Consider the following 16031-nt stretch of genomic DNA (forward strand, 5'->3'; position numbering starts at 1 on the left):
GATTTGTATGAATCAATATGCCATTATATGTTTTGAAGCTTTTCTTGAGGCTTTAAGCCGTCTAGTAGTTCAACTTGCCTATTTGTTACCTCGATTCTGCCTTCTTAAGCTTGCCTGCTAATGTATGTGCTCGAATGCTTATTATTGTTGCTTATTCTGAGTTTGTTTTCTAACCTTGTGTTGCACTATTATGAGTAACCAACCCATACCTAAAATGTGTTCTAATCCATGTTGAGACATTCATGCCCAATCTGTTATCGTTTTGGAGTTCTAGTGTCAGCTATGACATGTTCCCATGCTATTTATATCTCTATTGCTTTTTTGACTTGCTTAATCCAGTGTTCCTCAGTATTAGTTGAGACCTTTAGAGTAAATATCATAACTAGAATTTTATACTATATGTGGACAACTAGGGTAATGTTTAATGTTTTTCTGTCCTGTTGATGTGAAGTTGATATGTTTTTGTTTACTATAAGTTTTTATGATATTGAAATTTATACTTAGCATGTTAAAGTTTTCCTCATTCTTAACTAGGTGATTGCTCGATCATGAATCCGTTCTGTTATGTTATCTTTACTAAGACTTCATGTTAAAACTTTCATGCGAAGGCTATACTCTATTTGTTCTTGTCTATGACTCTATTAGATTTTCATGTTTAAATCTTGTGTCTAAAGTTCTTTAGGCTAATTCTGAATCAGTTTGCTTTTGAAACTCTTTTGGAATAGTTCATTATCCTTTGATGCTCAATCCCATTACTTTAGCTTTGTTTATGAAAATACAAGCATGAATTTACCAAGTGAACTTATTTGTATTTCATGTATTCTTGTCTATGTATTTTGGCTAGAATTGTTTTTAGTTACAGCTTTAGGGGTTAAGTGTGAAAAGTTGCTAATCAATTCTATGAGTGGTTTGTCACCTGTTTGGTTAAGTTTGGCATCCGTTTAGCCAAGTAAGTTATTCGTTGGGCCTGATGTTGGGCTATATGTGTTGTTGGACCTAGGAAGATTCTGCTGCCATGGTGAGCCTGAGATTTGGGTTTGTTGGTTGATGAGGTTGCTGAAGGCCCAGAAATTCACTGGGTTATTTTGTAACGGGCCAATATAGTTTGATAGGGCATATATTTGTTTCAGTTTGTATTTATATCACCTTTGAGTTCGTATCACTTCATTTAGGTCCTGTAACTTGTAATAATGAATAACTGGGGTGCTAGTGAAATTGGTACATTCTAATATTTGCATAAAAGGGTAGAAAACATTCCTATATGATCTATGTGGTCTATTTGCTATTTGTTCAACATGCCTTATATACCATTTAGTTTCATGTGTAGAAGGCATTCCTATAGGAATCAAGCCTACTTAATTTGTATATTGTTCAAACATGTTAGCCTAAGTATCTGCCATGCCCACTTCTATGAGAAGTGGTGACTAGGGGTCGACATCGATACTTACTAGTGGTCCAAAAAATCAAATACAGTAGGAAGTAAACAGATGTGAGGCAGAGTAAATAAATGAAATAAACAAGTATAAATATGTGGTACAATCCTTCTCTCAACAATAAACTCAAGCTCTCAATTAGCAGTTACCTCCTCAACTGGAATAATTATATAAAGGACCTCACCAGATATGTCATAATTATTCAAATAAGGAAAAACTCACAAATACATTGGCTTCTTGCCAAATGTTACGCACGATTCCATAGAAGTATTTATAGAAATACCGAGGCGTATAACCCGATTCCATCATAATATATGTGCACTGTCGAGGGTCGAACGACACGAACCATAGATGCATCTATTATACTGACGAGGCTAACGGTCCACTCCAATGAGAGTGAGGTACATAATCCTGCTGAGGCGAACAACCCGATCTAGTCATAATGTGCGCACTGTTGAGGGTCGAACGGATGAACCATAGATGTATCTATATACTATCGAGGCTAACGACCAGATCCTATTAGAATAAGAAGCTTTAATGGGTCTTTGACCCCACTCATGAATAAACGTGTGAGTTATGATCTTTAAGGAAGCTTTTCGATGAAAACGAACAACGCAAGAAGAATTCGTAAGGGGAGCACAATTATTCCACGGATAAATCAAGTAGCGCGTCATATCTCTACAATAGTGAGTCTATAACTCTATGCAAGTCTATTCTCAGGTCGTAACATGTAATCAAGTAAATAAGCAAGCAATATTAACTAAATCCGTGCAAATAAAGCATGGTGTGAATCCTAATCTACTCGGACATACTCAAAAATTCTAGCATGCGCATGGACAATTGTTACCTCATACATGCGCAACTCCCACAACATGTAACATCTAACAAGAATAACACATACGTGGAAATTTCCCCCTCACAGGGTTAGACAGGAGACTTACTTCGCTCCGAAGTTCCATAACTGGCTCCAACACCACTCTAACACCTCAAATCGATGACCGTCACTCCAAAACTAGTCAAACAATGTGCAAACCAATAAAAATATACTCTAATACTCATAATAAATCAATTCATAAAATTCCCAACTCCGCTCAAAAAGTCAGTAAAGTCAACCCTCTAGTCCACGTGCCCGGATTTCGAAAATGTTCAAAGATAAACTTTACCCATAACACCACGAACTCAAATATATAATGTATTCCTAATTACATGTCCAATTTCGTGGTAAAAGTTTAAAAATATCAATTTCTAGGTTTCATTCAAAATCTCATATTTTCTACTAATTTCCGCGGTTATATCCGTGTAGAATACATGTAGTTATCTAATAATATGCGGGTATTACTTACCTTGCAATAGATGATGAAAATCTCCCCATGAAGCTCCACAAAAATCGCTCAAATCAAGAGAGAAATGAGTGAAATGAGCAAAATCCCGATTTAAAACAAGCTGCCTAGGTTCGCATTTGCGGACAAAAACTTAGCATTTGCGAATGAATAGTAAATGCCAATGAAAAGTGTTCGCAATTGCGAATGAACATGCCTCACCAGAAACCAGCAAACTCAAACTTCTCCAAAATGATCCGAAATCACCCCGAAACTCATCCGGAACCTCCCAGACACAAATCATATATGAATTTCAATCATAAAACACGCTACAGACCTGCTTGCCCACTCAAAACACTGAAAAGAGGTCGTCTTGACCCGATATTGACCATCGTCATAGTCCAAATTTCTTAACTTTACTAGTCTCTTAACCAATGATCCAAAATACACTCAAGCCCCTCGGGACCCCGTCAAATCATACCAACAAGTCCCAAAACATGATATGAACTTATTCGATGCCTCAAATCACATCAAACAACTCCTAAACAATGAATCACGCTTCGAATCGAATTATGAGTTATAAAATTGCCAAATTCTATAATTTGCGCCGAAGCGTATCAAATCAATCCGAAATGACTTCAATTTTACACACAAGTCATAAATGACATAATGGACATATTCCAATTTCCGGAATCAAAATCCGAGCTCGATATCAATCAAGTCAACTTCCGGTCAAATTTATGAATATTCCAAAACTTCAACTTTCTAACTTTTCGCCAAAATGCGCCGAATTGTCCTACGGACTTTCAAATCCAAATTCGGACATACGCCTAATTCTGAAATCGCCATATGAAGCTATTGAATTCATAAAAATTCCATTCCTGAGTCGTTTGCTCAAAAGTCAAACCTTGGTCAACTCTCCCAACTTAAGGCTTCCTAGTTGAGAATGTTCCTTCCGAAACAACTCCAAACTTCTTGAAATTCAATTCCGAATACACGTACAAGTTATAAAACATGAAGTGAAGCTACTCGAGGCCTCAAACCGCTGAACGGCGTGTTAGAGCTTAAAACGACCAGTCGGGTCGTTACATTCTTCCCCACTAAAATATATGTTCATCCTCGAACGTGCTAAGAACTACCTTGGTGTTGACCCAAAATCACTGTTGCACACCTTGTGCACCTACCCGTGCTACCACAACCCAGTTGAGCACATTAGTTTCACGACCCAAACCGATGGACCATGACAAGTGCCCGAGTCCTACCTGTTGAATACCCCTAAACGTGCGTGTAAGATATAAACATGAATTAAGGGTTGGTCATGAATAACATCTGTTAATAAACTGATGAATCATATGAATAACATATGTGAGGAAAACATGTCCAAAAGACATATAAACATATACATGCGGAATATGGCAGGGCGAGCCGACAAGGTTGCTATAGACAATTATATATCCAAAACTAGAATTCGACAAGGCCACATACTATCCAACTATACATGAATGTGTACTGACCTATAATAGAGTGTACAACTGTATAAAAGATAGGGCTGGGCCCCTTCGTACCAATATCTACATACAAAAATAGCGTACCAAAACTAATAACAGCTCCGGATCAAGTGGAGCACACCAAGTCTCGCTGAGCAAGTATCCTAAGATGGGGGACCGTCAGCCTGTCTACCTGCACCCGCAGGCATGAACCGCAGACCCCAAGAAATAGGGGTGTCAGTACGAATAATGTACCAAGTATGTAAGGCATGAAATGATGTACATAAAAGACATAAAAGAAACATGGAGTAAAGGAATTTGCATGTAAGTCTAAATAACTTTGTGAAACATGAAATATTTATAAAGTCATGCATGTGCATATAAATGTCATATCATGCATAGGTATATGTGTACATAACACCATCAAGACTCTAAGGGCATCCCTTCATATCATCTCGGTCTCTGTGGGCGAAATCATCAACGTATAACAACTGATCAGGTGGTGGTGCGTATATAATGCCATAACCTTTCCCCATGCCCCATATATATATAATATCCGCATATATAACGCCATCTGGTCATGGGTCAATGTACATGTATAAATAAATGTAATGCATAAGAAGTAAGTCAATAAGATCTCTCGGAATGTCGTAAGATCAATATGCCTTCGGATAAACTTTGTCAACTACGTATTTTTCTGAGACCCATGAACAGAAGATATAATAATAAGGCACATGGGGAATCAAGAACATAGGCAACCCTAGTGCTTCTATGAATAGAGGTATTTATGAAAGCTGTACGTTTGCTCGTTTCGTTGCATCGTATGAATCATGCAAAAAGGAAAGAAGGGATAGCCTTAACATACCTGAGCCGATTCGCTCCCTCTATCACATGTCATTCGTGACAAAACACGTAATGGCAAGATCGAAGTAGGGAAAAATCCGTATTATATTCTTGAGAAAGGTTATACCGGGCTCCCTTAGAATTGCAAATCCCGTTGCTATTACGTTATGTAATATCATATGGATTTTGTTGTAGCTTCATCCATTACTTTGTAGATATAAGCATATTCATTTTGTGAATTAGAGAGGTCTTTTATCAATGTGGTTGTGGGCCCCACTTGATAAGGATTACCTTGCCAACCTTCCCTAAATATGCCTGCTAGACATCTAAGCCAAGGAGTCATTGTTTGATCTTAACAAATAGAATCCTTGCTGCCACGTTGGGGGTGATGTTCCCACCCAATAATTATCCACCAATTTCTTAATTAACTTATTAATCTCTCACTAAACCAATAATTAACCAATTACCCACATAATTAAGAATTATCTCAAATTATTTAAAATACAAAGCACTTCTAACATACTTTATACACCTTACTATCATGGTCATGTGGTACCTTGTATGGAACTAGTCCATAAATACGGGGTATTATAGCTTGGACCGTATTTTATCCCAAATTTACAACCTTCAACGAAACTCATTTTTTTTGATATATTTACCCTTTAATCTTCAAGGTACTTACTTATCACATGTTATAAATAACATAAATACTTATAACCTCAAAAATAATTTCATCCTCGAGCCTACGTCGATTAACTTACGACGAAACTTTAACCTACGAAAATGTGAAATGTAACAATTAGCTCGAGCCAGACTGAAGATCCTCCCTTTTATTTAGTCAATAAGCCTTAGAACCAAATTCCAACCTTCGAATTTCTCTACAAGACCCGATTCTAACATACGAACACCGTATCAATCCCCCCCACGCTGAACCCACACAAGATCATGCACCCTTGTTGACCTCACACAATGCACCACATAACTCATTTGCCCATGGTAACCTCCTCCAAGCACTACAACTGCAAATTCACTGACCAGATGCCTGTAGTATACCTCATAACACATATAAGCCTGGTCTCAATCCTCACAATTCTGCAACAATGAAAGGGATGCGCAAAAACTCATAATCACCCATCAGATCAATAACTCACGGAGTCCTCCGCTCAACAAGAACTTTTGCCTCATTCTGAACTGAATAGTGACATTTTCCCTCTAATATACCTTATATAAATCTGATTGCACTGATTTCAGGTCCAATAATCACGTCTCACCCAGTACAAGCTTCTCGGGCAATAAGCTAACTTAAACACCACCGAAAATCTCATATGACGCCATCAATGCGCCAACAAGCTACAAACTCGAATGTGATACCTAAGGAAAATCGAACTCTGGAAAAAACCTACTCGACCCGCATAAAAAATAAAACGGTTGAACAAATGCTATGATACCGTTACGGCGTGCAACCCGATCTAAACATGACACCGTTGCGGCGTGCAACCCGATTCAAGCAACATACCTGTGGCGGCGTGCCACCCGATCTACATATAACCATAAATAAGGAAATACCCATCAACACATAATGCTTATACCTATGAAATACCTGAATATCAACTACAAGCCCACCAAGTACATAATACAACCCTGGGGAGACGGATAGCGCTATACCTTACAAAACCCAAGCACGACTAATGTGCAATAAATGACCTGCATATCGAGAGCCATCCTACTCTTATAACACCACAAGCTACAATGGACCATAACACATGTATGAATAATCAAGTCGTCTCACAACCCACATGGCACAATAGAGTATTACATGGAATAGCTGACGACGAGAATGACATCCAATGACCAACAACTCTCCCGTAAGCAGTGCTATGCCGAATGAACACATTCGACCTAACGTAGAGCACACATTCACATTAGACCCACCAACAGACCCCAAGCTGATTTCGATCATCCCATACTGGATCTACAACCTTTCAAAGATCCACAGTGGCCCTCTTTATGACACATATGGACACCCGTTCAATCCGTAACATACTCCCACAGTCCATAACCAACTGAATAGAGCGCCTTTCAGGCATAAACTCCCACATTAGAGACAATACCAAAATCTTTATACTTGGTTTCAATCCTTAATAATCAAGTGACTAACATGTCAAACTTATACAATCTTCCCGCTGGTTATACTCCCACAACCTTCCGCACCAGGTAGAAAAGTCTACACATCCACACCTCCAACTGTGCAAATTCTATAATAAAAATCAAGAATCCGCAAATCGATACACAATGCCACTTCCACAGAATACTATTCTTAGGCTACACTAGATAATGTCGGTTTGCTCTGAACATCTGAATTCTTCCCTACTCATCCGAGCTCATGACATTCTTATCAACACCGAGCCGCAACCTTGATTCTAAACTTCCAATTCCCATGCCGCCCACTGCTCCTATCACGCTGCAACACGAGAGTACAAGAATTCATCATAACCCCTGAACTACTAGTAGAATAGCACTTCATCGGCTAGAAACTTTTCACTTAACTCATTTAAGAAGAACCATTGCAACACGCAACTGAATTCCCAAAACCGCTGACAATACAAACCTCAAGTCATGATCTAAATCACCATAACTCTTACGAAATCCATTTACACAACAAGGCCATTTGAATCAAACACCTACTAATTCACATGCTGAAGGAACTGATCATTGCTAGAATCATGCTGATTCGACCATTACTAACCGAACCAACTTCTTCCAATTTACTCTTGACTTACCTTAGAAATATTAATAGCTCCATTAAAAAACATAACAAAATTAATCCACACTCATCCCGAGTGACCCGTATCACCAGACCACATCCTCTCAATACTCATGAACCATCTCATGCCCTCCTCAAACGCAGAATATCATCTTCAACTGGTACACCCATTATGCAAGACCTTTCACGAATACGAAGTTATTTCTCCCTTCCCTCCAGTACTGCACCGCAAACTCGATGATAACATAGAACACTCCAAGTCCCTTTCATAATCCACTATAAAAATCGGATCCTTAACCACATAACAGACCCGAAATCCTTAGGCATTGCACTTTAATTCTTGATCTCACTAAGACTGTTGTTGAGAGTCACATACTCTAACGTGGCCCCGAATATGACCAAACTTCAACACCCTGGTAGCATATGAATACCCCTTCAAAGAAGCAACCAAACTAACTCTTTTCCTTCTGCATCATATCCACAAGAAGTATAAACTCTGAGTCCTCCTGAAACCTGCACCTAAATCGATAACGCAAAATATAGCACACATTTATCGAGTCCTTTACTCGAATTACCCTTGATGTTTTCTTTTCTTAGCCACAAATAATCCACTAATGCACCAATAATCAGAACCCATACAAGTAAACCAGCACGCGACCCAATCATAGACGGTGGGCTCACAAAGATTCCTCCTTCTCAATTACCATGATCTCGCACCGTTAACCCGCCAGATTTCTCAAAATTTCTTGTTAAACTCTTCATGAACAATCAGAATTATCAATCACAATTGCATATCCGACCTCATGCCAGGTAGTAAGTAGAACTCTTCATAGAAACTTAATCAAAAGCACGCAACCGCTAACCTACTCACATGAGATAACCCACCGGTGGAATTCCATGCCGACATCTTCCAACGAGGTTGCACTAGGTACAACTACCACGAAATCAGTAAACTCTCCTGAGCCCTTTCTCGTCCACCATTGGTACAAGTCTATTCACTCCCCACTGACGTCGACTGAAAATCTGACAATACATTCCAAACTCGAAGTCACGTTGCATCCAAAATCGATAATCAATTCTTCACACCCCTCTTCATTTCAAGAAATGCTACTCAATATCCCTCAGTACAATATCCTCCATCCCAAATAAAATCCGTAGACCTAGTCACCATCCACCATGATTCCCCAAATTGATCTAAACATTTCTCAAGGCATGCGGCTATCCTATCACCGAATCCATATGGTACTTCCCCACTCCCACTTCGGTTAAACCATTTTCCTTAAGAAACTCCTCGACTTCTGCTTTTCATACTTGACCTGCTAGTAATTCAACCACCGTGAGACACCTCCCACATATACTTCTTCATCCTTCGCTGCTCAATTGCTGCCTCAAATCAAAGTCCATATGTGTAGCACTTGAACAAATAATTTGCTACCAACCCTAAACCTCCTCGAATTGCATCTTTCTCGAGCCATCAGCATTAGAAACACCGATTTGATTCTGTAACCGCTACATACAGCCATTGCAGACATCTATTTCTTAAACACTATTTCACAACACCCTGCCCCGAAGGCAAATCAAATAGGACCATAACACCGGCGAACCTTAATGCGTTCAAACAAGGACGACGACGACACCACATCACAAATGCAAATTCCACCACGCTCGAAAATTTCAAGTCTCGTTACTCCATCAGCCAAAGATTGGACATCCATAGTCTGATTGCTTTTCCTCCGTCGGAATTTAATGCCAAACCTCTAAACCATACACTGAAAAATTCTCTTTTCGAGTCATCCACTGCCCCGACACATAAACAAGAACCCTACCATCACACCAACACTATGCGATAATAACGCATGAATATCATAATAATCTATGCATAGCCTCGAAATCATAGGAAATGCAAATAATGAGCTGAAACGACAGAACACCGTTCCGCAAGGCGACGATAATAGCCTGCCTGAATATGCCGGGAGAGACATCCTGCGCCATATCTGATGTACCACTATAACTCCTCAATTCCCAATTAATAACAAGTGCTCCACGTCGCATAAGATTGAGTGGGAATGAAATGAAGGCATAAGCTCAAATGGAATCAAGCCGCACAGAGAGGAATCAAGAAGAGAAGTGCTCCTAACATCCCTGTAGCCTCTCGAAGATAAGTACAGACGTTTTCGTACCGATCCGCAAGACTCTACTAGATTTGCTCATGACTAGTGAGACCTAAGTGAACCTAACGCTCTGATACCAAGTTGTTACGACCCAAAATTCACTATAGGTCGTGATGGCGCCTAACGTTTCCGTCAGGCAAGCCAACGGTGAATTATCATATTAGTCATTCATTTTATTACTTTCGAAATTATGAATCTTATTAGATAAAGAAATCAATGCTTTAAAAATCGTGGAAACTTACAATTTAAATAGAATAAATAATTAAAGGGTGTAATAGCTAGGTAAAACCCCAAACAATTTACAGAATTTCCCGAAATCTGGTATCACAAGTGCATGAGTATCAACTAGAAAATATAATAAAATACGACATATGTCTGGAATACAAGTTAGACAAGAGAATATAAAAAACTCCGATGGAGACTCTCTATGCTGTGGATCGTAACATGAAATGTAGCTCATGGTAAAGTCCCTGCAATAGACGCGCCTTTGCGCCCAAAAGACCACCCGACATATATGTACCTGCATAATAAGTGCAGCAAGTATAACATGAGTACGTAAATCAACACATACCCAGTAAGTATCTAGCCTAACCCCGAAGAAGTAGTGACGAGGGGCTGACATCGACACTTACTAGTAGTCCAATAAATCAAATACAGTAGGAAGTAAACAGATGTGAGGTCGAGTAAATAAACGAAATAAACAAGTATAAATATGTGGTACAATCCTTCTCTCAACAATAAACTCAATCTCTCAATTAGCAGTTACCTCCTCAACCAGAGTAATTATATAAAGGACCTCACCAGATAGGTCATCATAATTCAAATCAGGAAAACATCACAGATATACTAGCTTCTTGCCCAATTTTACGCATGATTCCATAGAAGTATTTATAGAAATGTCGAGGCGTACGACTTGATCCCATCATAATATGTGTGCACTGCCGAGGGTCGAACGACACGAACCATAGATACATCTATTATACTGCCTAGGTGAATGACCCGCTCCCATGAGAGTGTGGTACATAATTTTGCCGAGGCGAATGATCCGATTTCATCATACTATGCGCACTGCCGAAGGTCGAACGACACGAACCATAGATGTATCTATATACTGCCGAGGTGAATGACCTGATCCCATTAGAATAAGAAGCTTTAATGGGTCTTTGAACCCACTCACGAATAAACGTATGAGTTATGAACTGTAAGGAAGATTTTCGATGAAAACACACAACGCGGGAGGAATTCGTAAGGGGAGCACAATTATTCCACGGCTAAATCAAGTAGCGCGTCACATCTCTACAATAACGAGTCTATAACTCTATGCAATTCTAGTCTCAAGTCGTAATATATAATCAAGTAACTAAGCAGGCAATATTAACTCAATCTGTACAAATAAAGCATGGTGTGAATCCTAATCTACCCAAACATACTTAGAAATTCTAGCATGCGCACGGACACTCGTCACCTCATACGTGCGTAACTCCCGCAACATATAGCATATAACAAGAATATTACCTACGGGGAAATTTCCCTCTCACAGGGTTAGACAAGAGACTTACCTCGCTCCGAAGTTTCATAACCGGCTCCAATGACACTCTAACACCTCAAATCAATGTTCGTCGCTCCAAAACTAGTCAAACACTATGCAAACCAATAAAAATATACTCTAATACTCATAAAATATCAATTTATAATAATTTCCAACTCCGCTTGAAAGGTCAGTAAAGTCAACCCTCAGGCCCACATGCCCGGATTCCAAATATTTTTAAAGATAAACTTTACCCATAATACCACGAACTCAAATATATAATGTATGCCTAATTCCATGTCCAATTTCGTGGTAACAGTCCAAAAATACCATTTTCTAGGTTTCTTTCAAAATCTCACAATTTCTACTAATTTCCGAGGTTAAATCCTTGTAGATCCATGTAGTTAGCTAATAATATGCGGAAATTACTTTCCTTGCAATATATGATAAAAATCTCCCCTTGAAGCTCTCCAAAAATCACCCAAACCAATAGAAAAATGAGTAAAATGAGCAAAATCCCAATTTAAAATAAGCAGCCCAGGTTCGCATTTGCGGACAAAAACTTTGAATTTGCGAATGAACAGTAAACTCCAATGAACAGTGTTCGCAATTGCGATGAACAATGTTCACAATTGTGAATGAACCGTATTCGCAATTGCGAAAGAATAGTGCCTCACCAGAAACCAACAAACTCAAACTTCTCCGAAATGGTCCGAAACCACTCCGAAACTCATCCAGAACCTCCCGGACACAAACCATATATGAATTTCAATCATAAAACATGCTATGAACCTGCTCGCGCACTCATACACTGAAAATAGTTCGTCTTGACCCGATATTGACCTTGGTCAAACTCCAAATTTCTTAACTTTACTAGTTTCTCAACCAATGATTCAAAATATACCCAAGCTCCTCGGGACCCCGTCAAATTATACCAACAAGTCTCAAAATATGATACGAACTTAGTAGAGGCCTCAAATCACATCAAACAACGCCAAAACTACGAATTACGCCTCGAATCGAATTATGAGTTATGAAATTTCCAAATTCTATAATTTGCGCTGAAGCGTATCAAATCAATTCGGAATGACTTCAAATTTTGCACACAAGTCATAATAACATAATGGACCCATTTCAATTTTCGTAATCGAAATTCATGCTCTATATCAACCAAGTCAACTTCCGGTCAAATTTATAAATATTTTAAAACTTCAACTTTCCAACTTTTCGCCAAAATACGCCGAATTGTCCTACGGACTTTCAAATCCAAATTCGGACATACGCCTAAGTCCGAAATTGCCATACGAAGCTATTGAAATCATAAAAATTCTATTTCAGAGTCGTTTGCTCAAAAGTCAAAACTTGGTAAACACTCCCAACTTAAGGTTTCCTAATTGAGAATTTTCCTTCCGAAACAACTCCGAACTTCCCGAAATTCAATTCCGATCACACGAACAAGTCATAAAATAAGAAGTGAAGCTACTCGAGGCCTCAAACCACCGAACGACGTTCTAGAGCTCAACACGACCGGTCGGGTCGTTACAGCACTTACAAGTCATAATACATGAAGTGGAGCTACTCAAGGCCTCAAATCGCCGAGCGAAGCGTTAGAGCTCAAAATGACAGGTCAGATCGTTACAATTGTGTTTTCCTTGCTTCTTTGACCATATACTCTGCGTTCCTGAACCTTTGAGTGTTGCTGCTCAATCCTGTGTAATCAACCAGTTGGATCGTGGTTACATTTCTCTTCGGCCTGTCCCTCCCCGTTGCTGGCCAACGTACATTAGCACATGCACTCTATCGTGCGCTGAGAGAGAAGAGAGAGAAGTTTGGTCGAGTTGATAGGAGTTATTTTTGCTTATAACTATATATAAAAATTTAGTTATTAATTTCAATAAGGACAAATAAGAAAATGGTATAAATCACTTCTAATACCGTATGAATCCTACCGAATGGTGTTCCAGGAATTAAGTGTGGTTTCAACTAAGGAAGGAATTATTAAGTAAAATTTAGTTGAATTCAAAATCTTAAATATTGAAAATATTAGGTTTCCTACATAATTTAAATAAAGAAAGAAAATTTTAATTTATTTCAATGTCCTAAAATTTAGGGAAATTATTTAATTATGATTTTATTCAATGTGGAACCTACATTTAAATGATAAAAAAGGCAAATGATATTTTGCTAAGGAATTTCGTGCTTTTAATAAAGTTCACTTAAAAATAAAATTATGTATTTACTTTATTAATCTCAAAATGGTGCACTAATAAATCTGACATTTTAATATATTTTTTTCACCATCAAAATTTGTCATTTTCTTTTTATTATTTTTCTTCTTCAATTGTCATCTATTCTACCAAAAATACCCTCATATTTTTCTTCCTTCATCACCCTTGCTTTTGATTTGTGAGATATTATCCATAGAAATATTTGTAATTCTCTTTTGGAAATTCTTAATATTTAGGCGATTTAATATTGAATTTAAAATATGAGTTATTTATTATATATTTTTATTTAGGTACTTCAAAGATTTATCAAATAACACAAATTGAAAGTTGAACCTCTCTAGAGATTTAGGAATGAAGAGGTTGGTTTTATTGGTCTAAATAAAAAAGGATTAAATAGATAAAGTATAAAATAATTAATGTTTGAGTCATTATGCTCCACCAAATAACTTAATATATATAAAAGAACTATAGGAAGTCATTTGTTGGAATGAATAGTAATTGAAAAAACAAATTGAAAGAAAAATATTAATGATAACTTATTTAGAATACACTCAGTTTTTTTCCATCCTTATTTCTTCAATTTTTATTTTAACCAATTTGACTTTAATTATTACACTAATAGATTTTGCTGTAATTTTTTTTATTTATTTCACTTCCAATGCTATGGAAATAAATCGTGTCCTAGAGTTTTGTCAACGTAAGATATGATAAGTTTGAAATTTAAATAGACTGGATTCTTTTGCTAATTAGTAAATTCAATTAAATTAATTAATCCATCGCAACATTAAAGGAATTGATATAGTGTTTGTTGACTCAAATTCTTAATATTAGCTCATCCTAGATTTTAAATATTTAATTGTAACTATAATTTATCTAATAAAAAAATTATTTTCAAAGGATAAGAAAACTATCAACTTTTCACGTTTAAATTTAAATTGATGATTAATTTAAGAGCCTGTTACCTTATTTTCCAACTATAGTGAGATGTATATTTATGTCTTTCATTATTTTGCCATCTTTTTTCTCTAGCATTTATTTTCGAATATTGGCTGTTAAAATTATTTATAGTACTCATAATTTTTAGATGGTCGGAATGGATTAGACTAATAGGTAGCCAAAACATGGACTATACTTTAGGATTAAACTATATTTTTCAGAAAAATAGTTATATAAATTTACGTGTATGCAATGGTTTAAATAATTAATTTGGGAGAAAAGCGTAATAAAACTTTGATGGGGTATTTATGCATTATCTTTTTGGAGGTGAGTTTTTTGGCGACATAATTATCCAAACAACTCTAATTAATTTGTTTGTAAACTTTGTGAGTTTATTAATTAGGAAAATTCAGTAGTAGCACATTCATAATTGAGTCGTACATCATCATTTACAATTAACCAAATATTTATTTGGTTGGAGTTCATTTTATTAAAATAATTAATAATATATATCACTAATAAATTTACCATCTTTGTACCTGTCAAAAGGCTCTTAATTAATAGGTAGAAATTAAATCCCTCGTATTTGTCATATATTGGCCTTTTTTTAACCTCAATTCTTCATCTAGCTTCACTTAGAAAATCAATAATAGTAGTAGTTCTTTTCGTCAAATAAAGAACAATAGTATAGTAGTTCTTCAATTTTTTCCTTTAATAGCTTTGAATCCAAATTTAATGGTTAGTGGCGAGATATGAAAGTATTTCAACGTCAAATTTAGTTCTTATTTTTTTTATTTTTGGTCCTAAATATTAGGACTTTAATTTATACAAGGATTTGTTTCTGGATAATTTAATGGCCAAAAGTTTAAGACTTCTTACATAATATTTCAATATGAATGTTTTAATAAATAAGATTTAGTTGATTTTAAATTCCTAAATATTAGAAAAAAATTAAATGATAATTTTGTCTAATGTGAAATATTTTATTTAAAGATCCTAAATGTTAGGAAAAAAGGCATAAAATTACGATTTTATCTAATATAAAATCTATTTTAAGGGGTAAAAAAGCCGAATGACATTTCGATAAGGGCATTCATTCGTTTAATATAATACTAGTTTAAGTCTATGCGCTTTGCGCGTGATTAAAACATGTACCTCATTTGACAACAAACATTACAAAAAAGATATGGACTTAGTTACGAACTTCGTCATTAATTTAATATCTAAGTAAATAACACATGAATTTTTTGTCGATTATGGAATCTTTTAATGAATCGAAAAAGTTCAATCAACATTTCTAGGACCTTATCATTTTTACTTTT

Source organism: Nicotiana tomentosiformis, chromosome 1 (assembly GCF_000390325.3).
Source record: "Nicotiana tomentosiformis chromosome 1, ASM39032v3, whole genome shotgun sequence".
Lineage (NCBI taxonomy): Eukaryota > Viridiplantae > Streptophyta > Magnoliopsida > Solanales > Solanaceae > Nicotiana > Nicotiana tomentosiformis.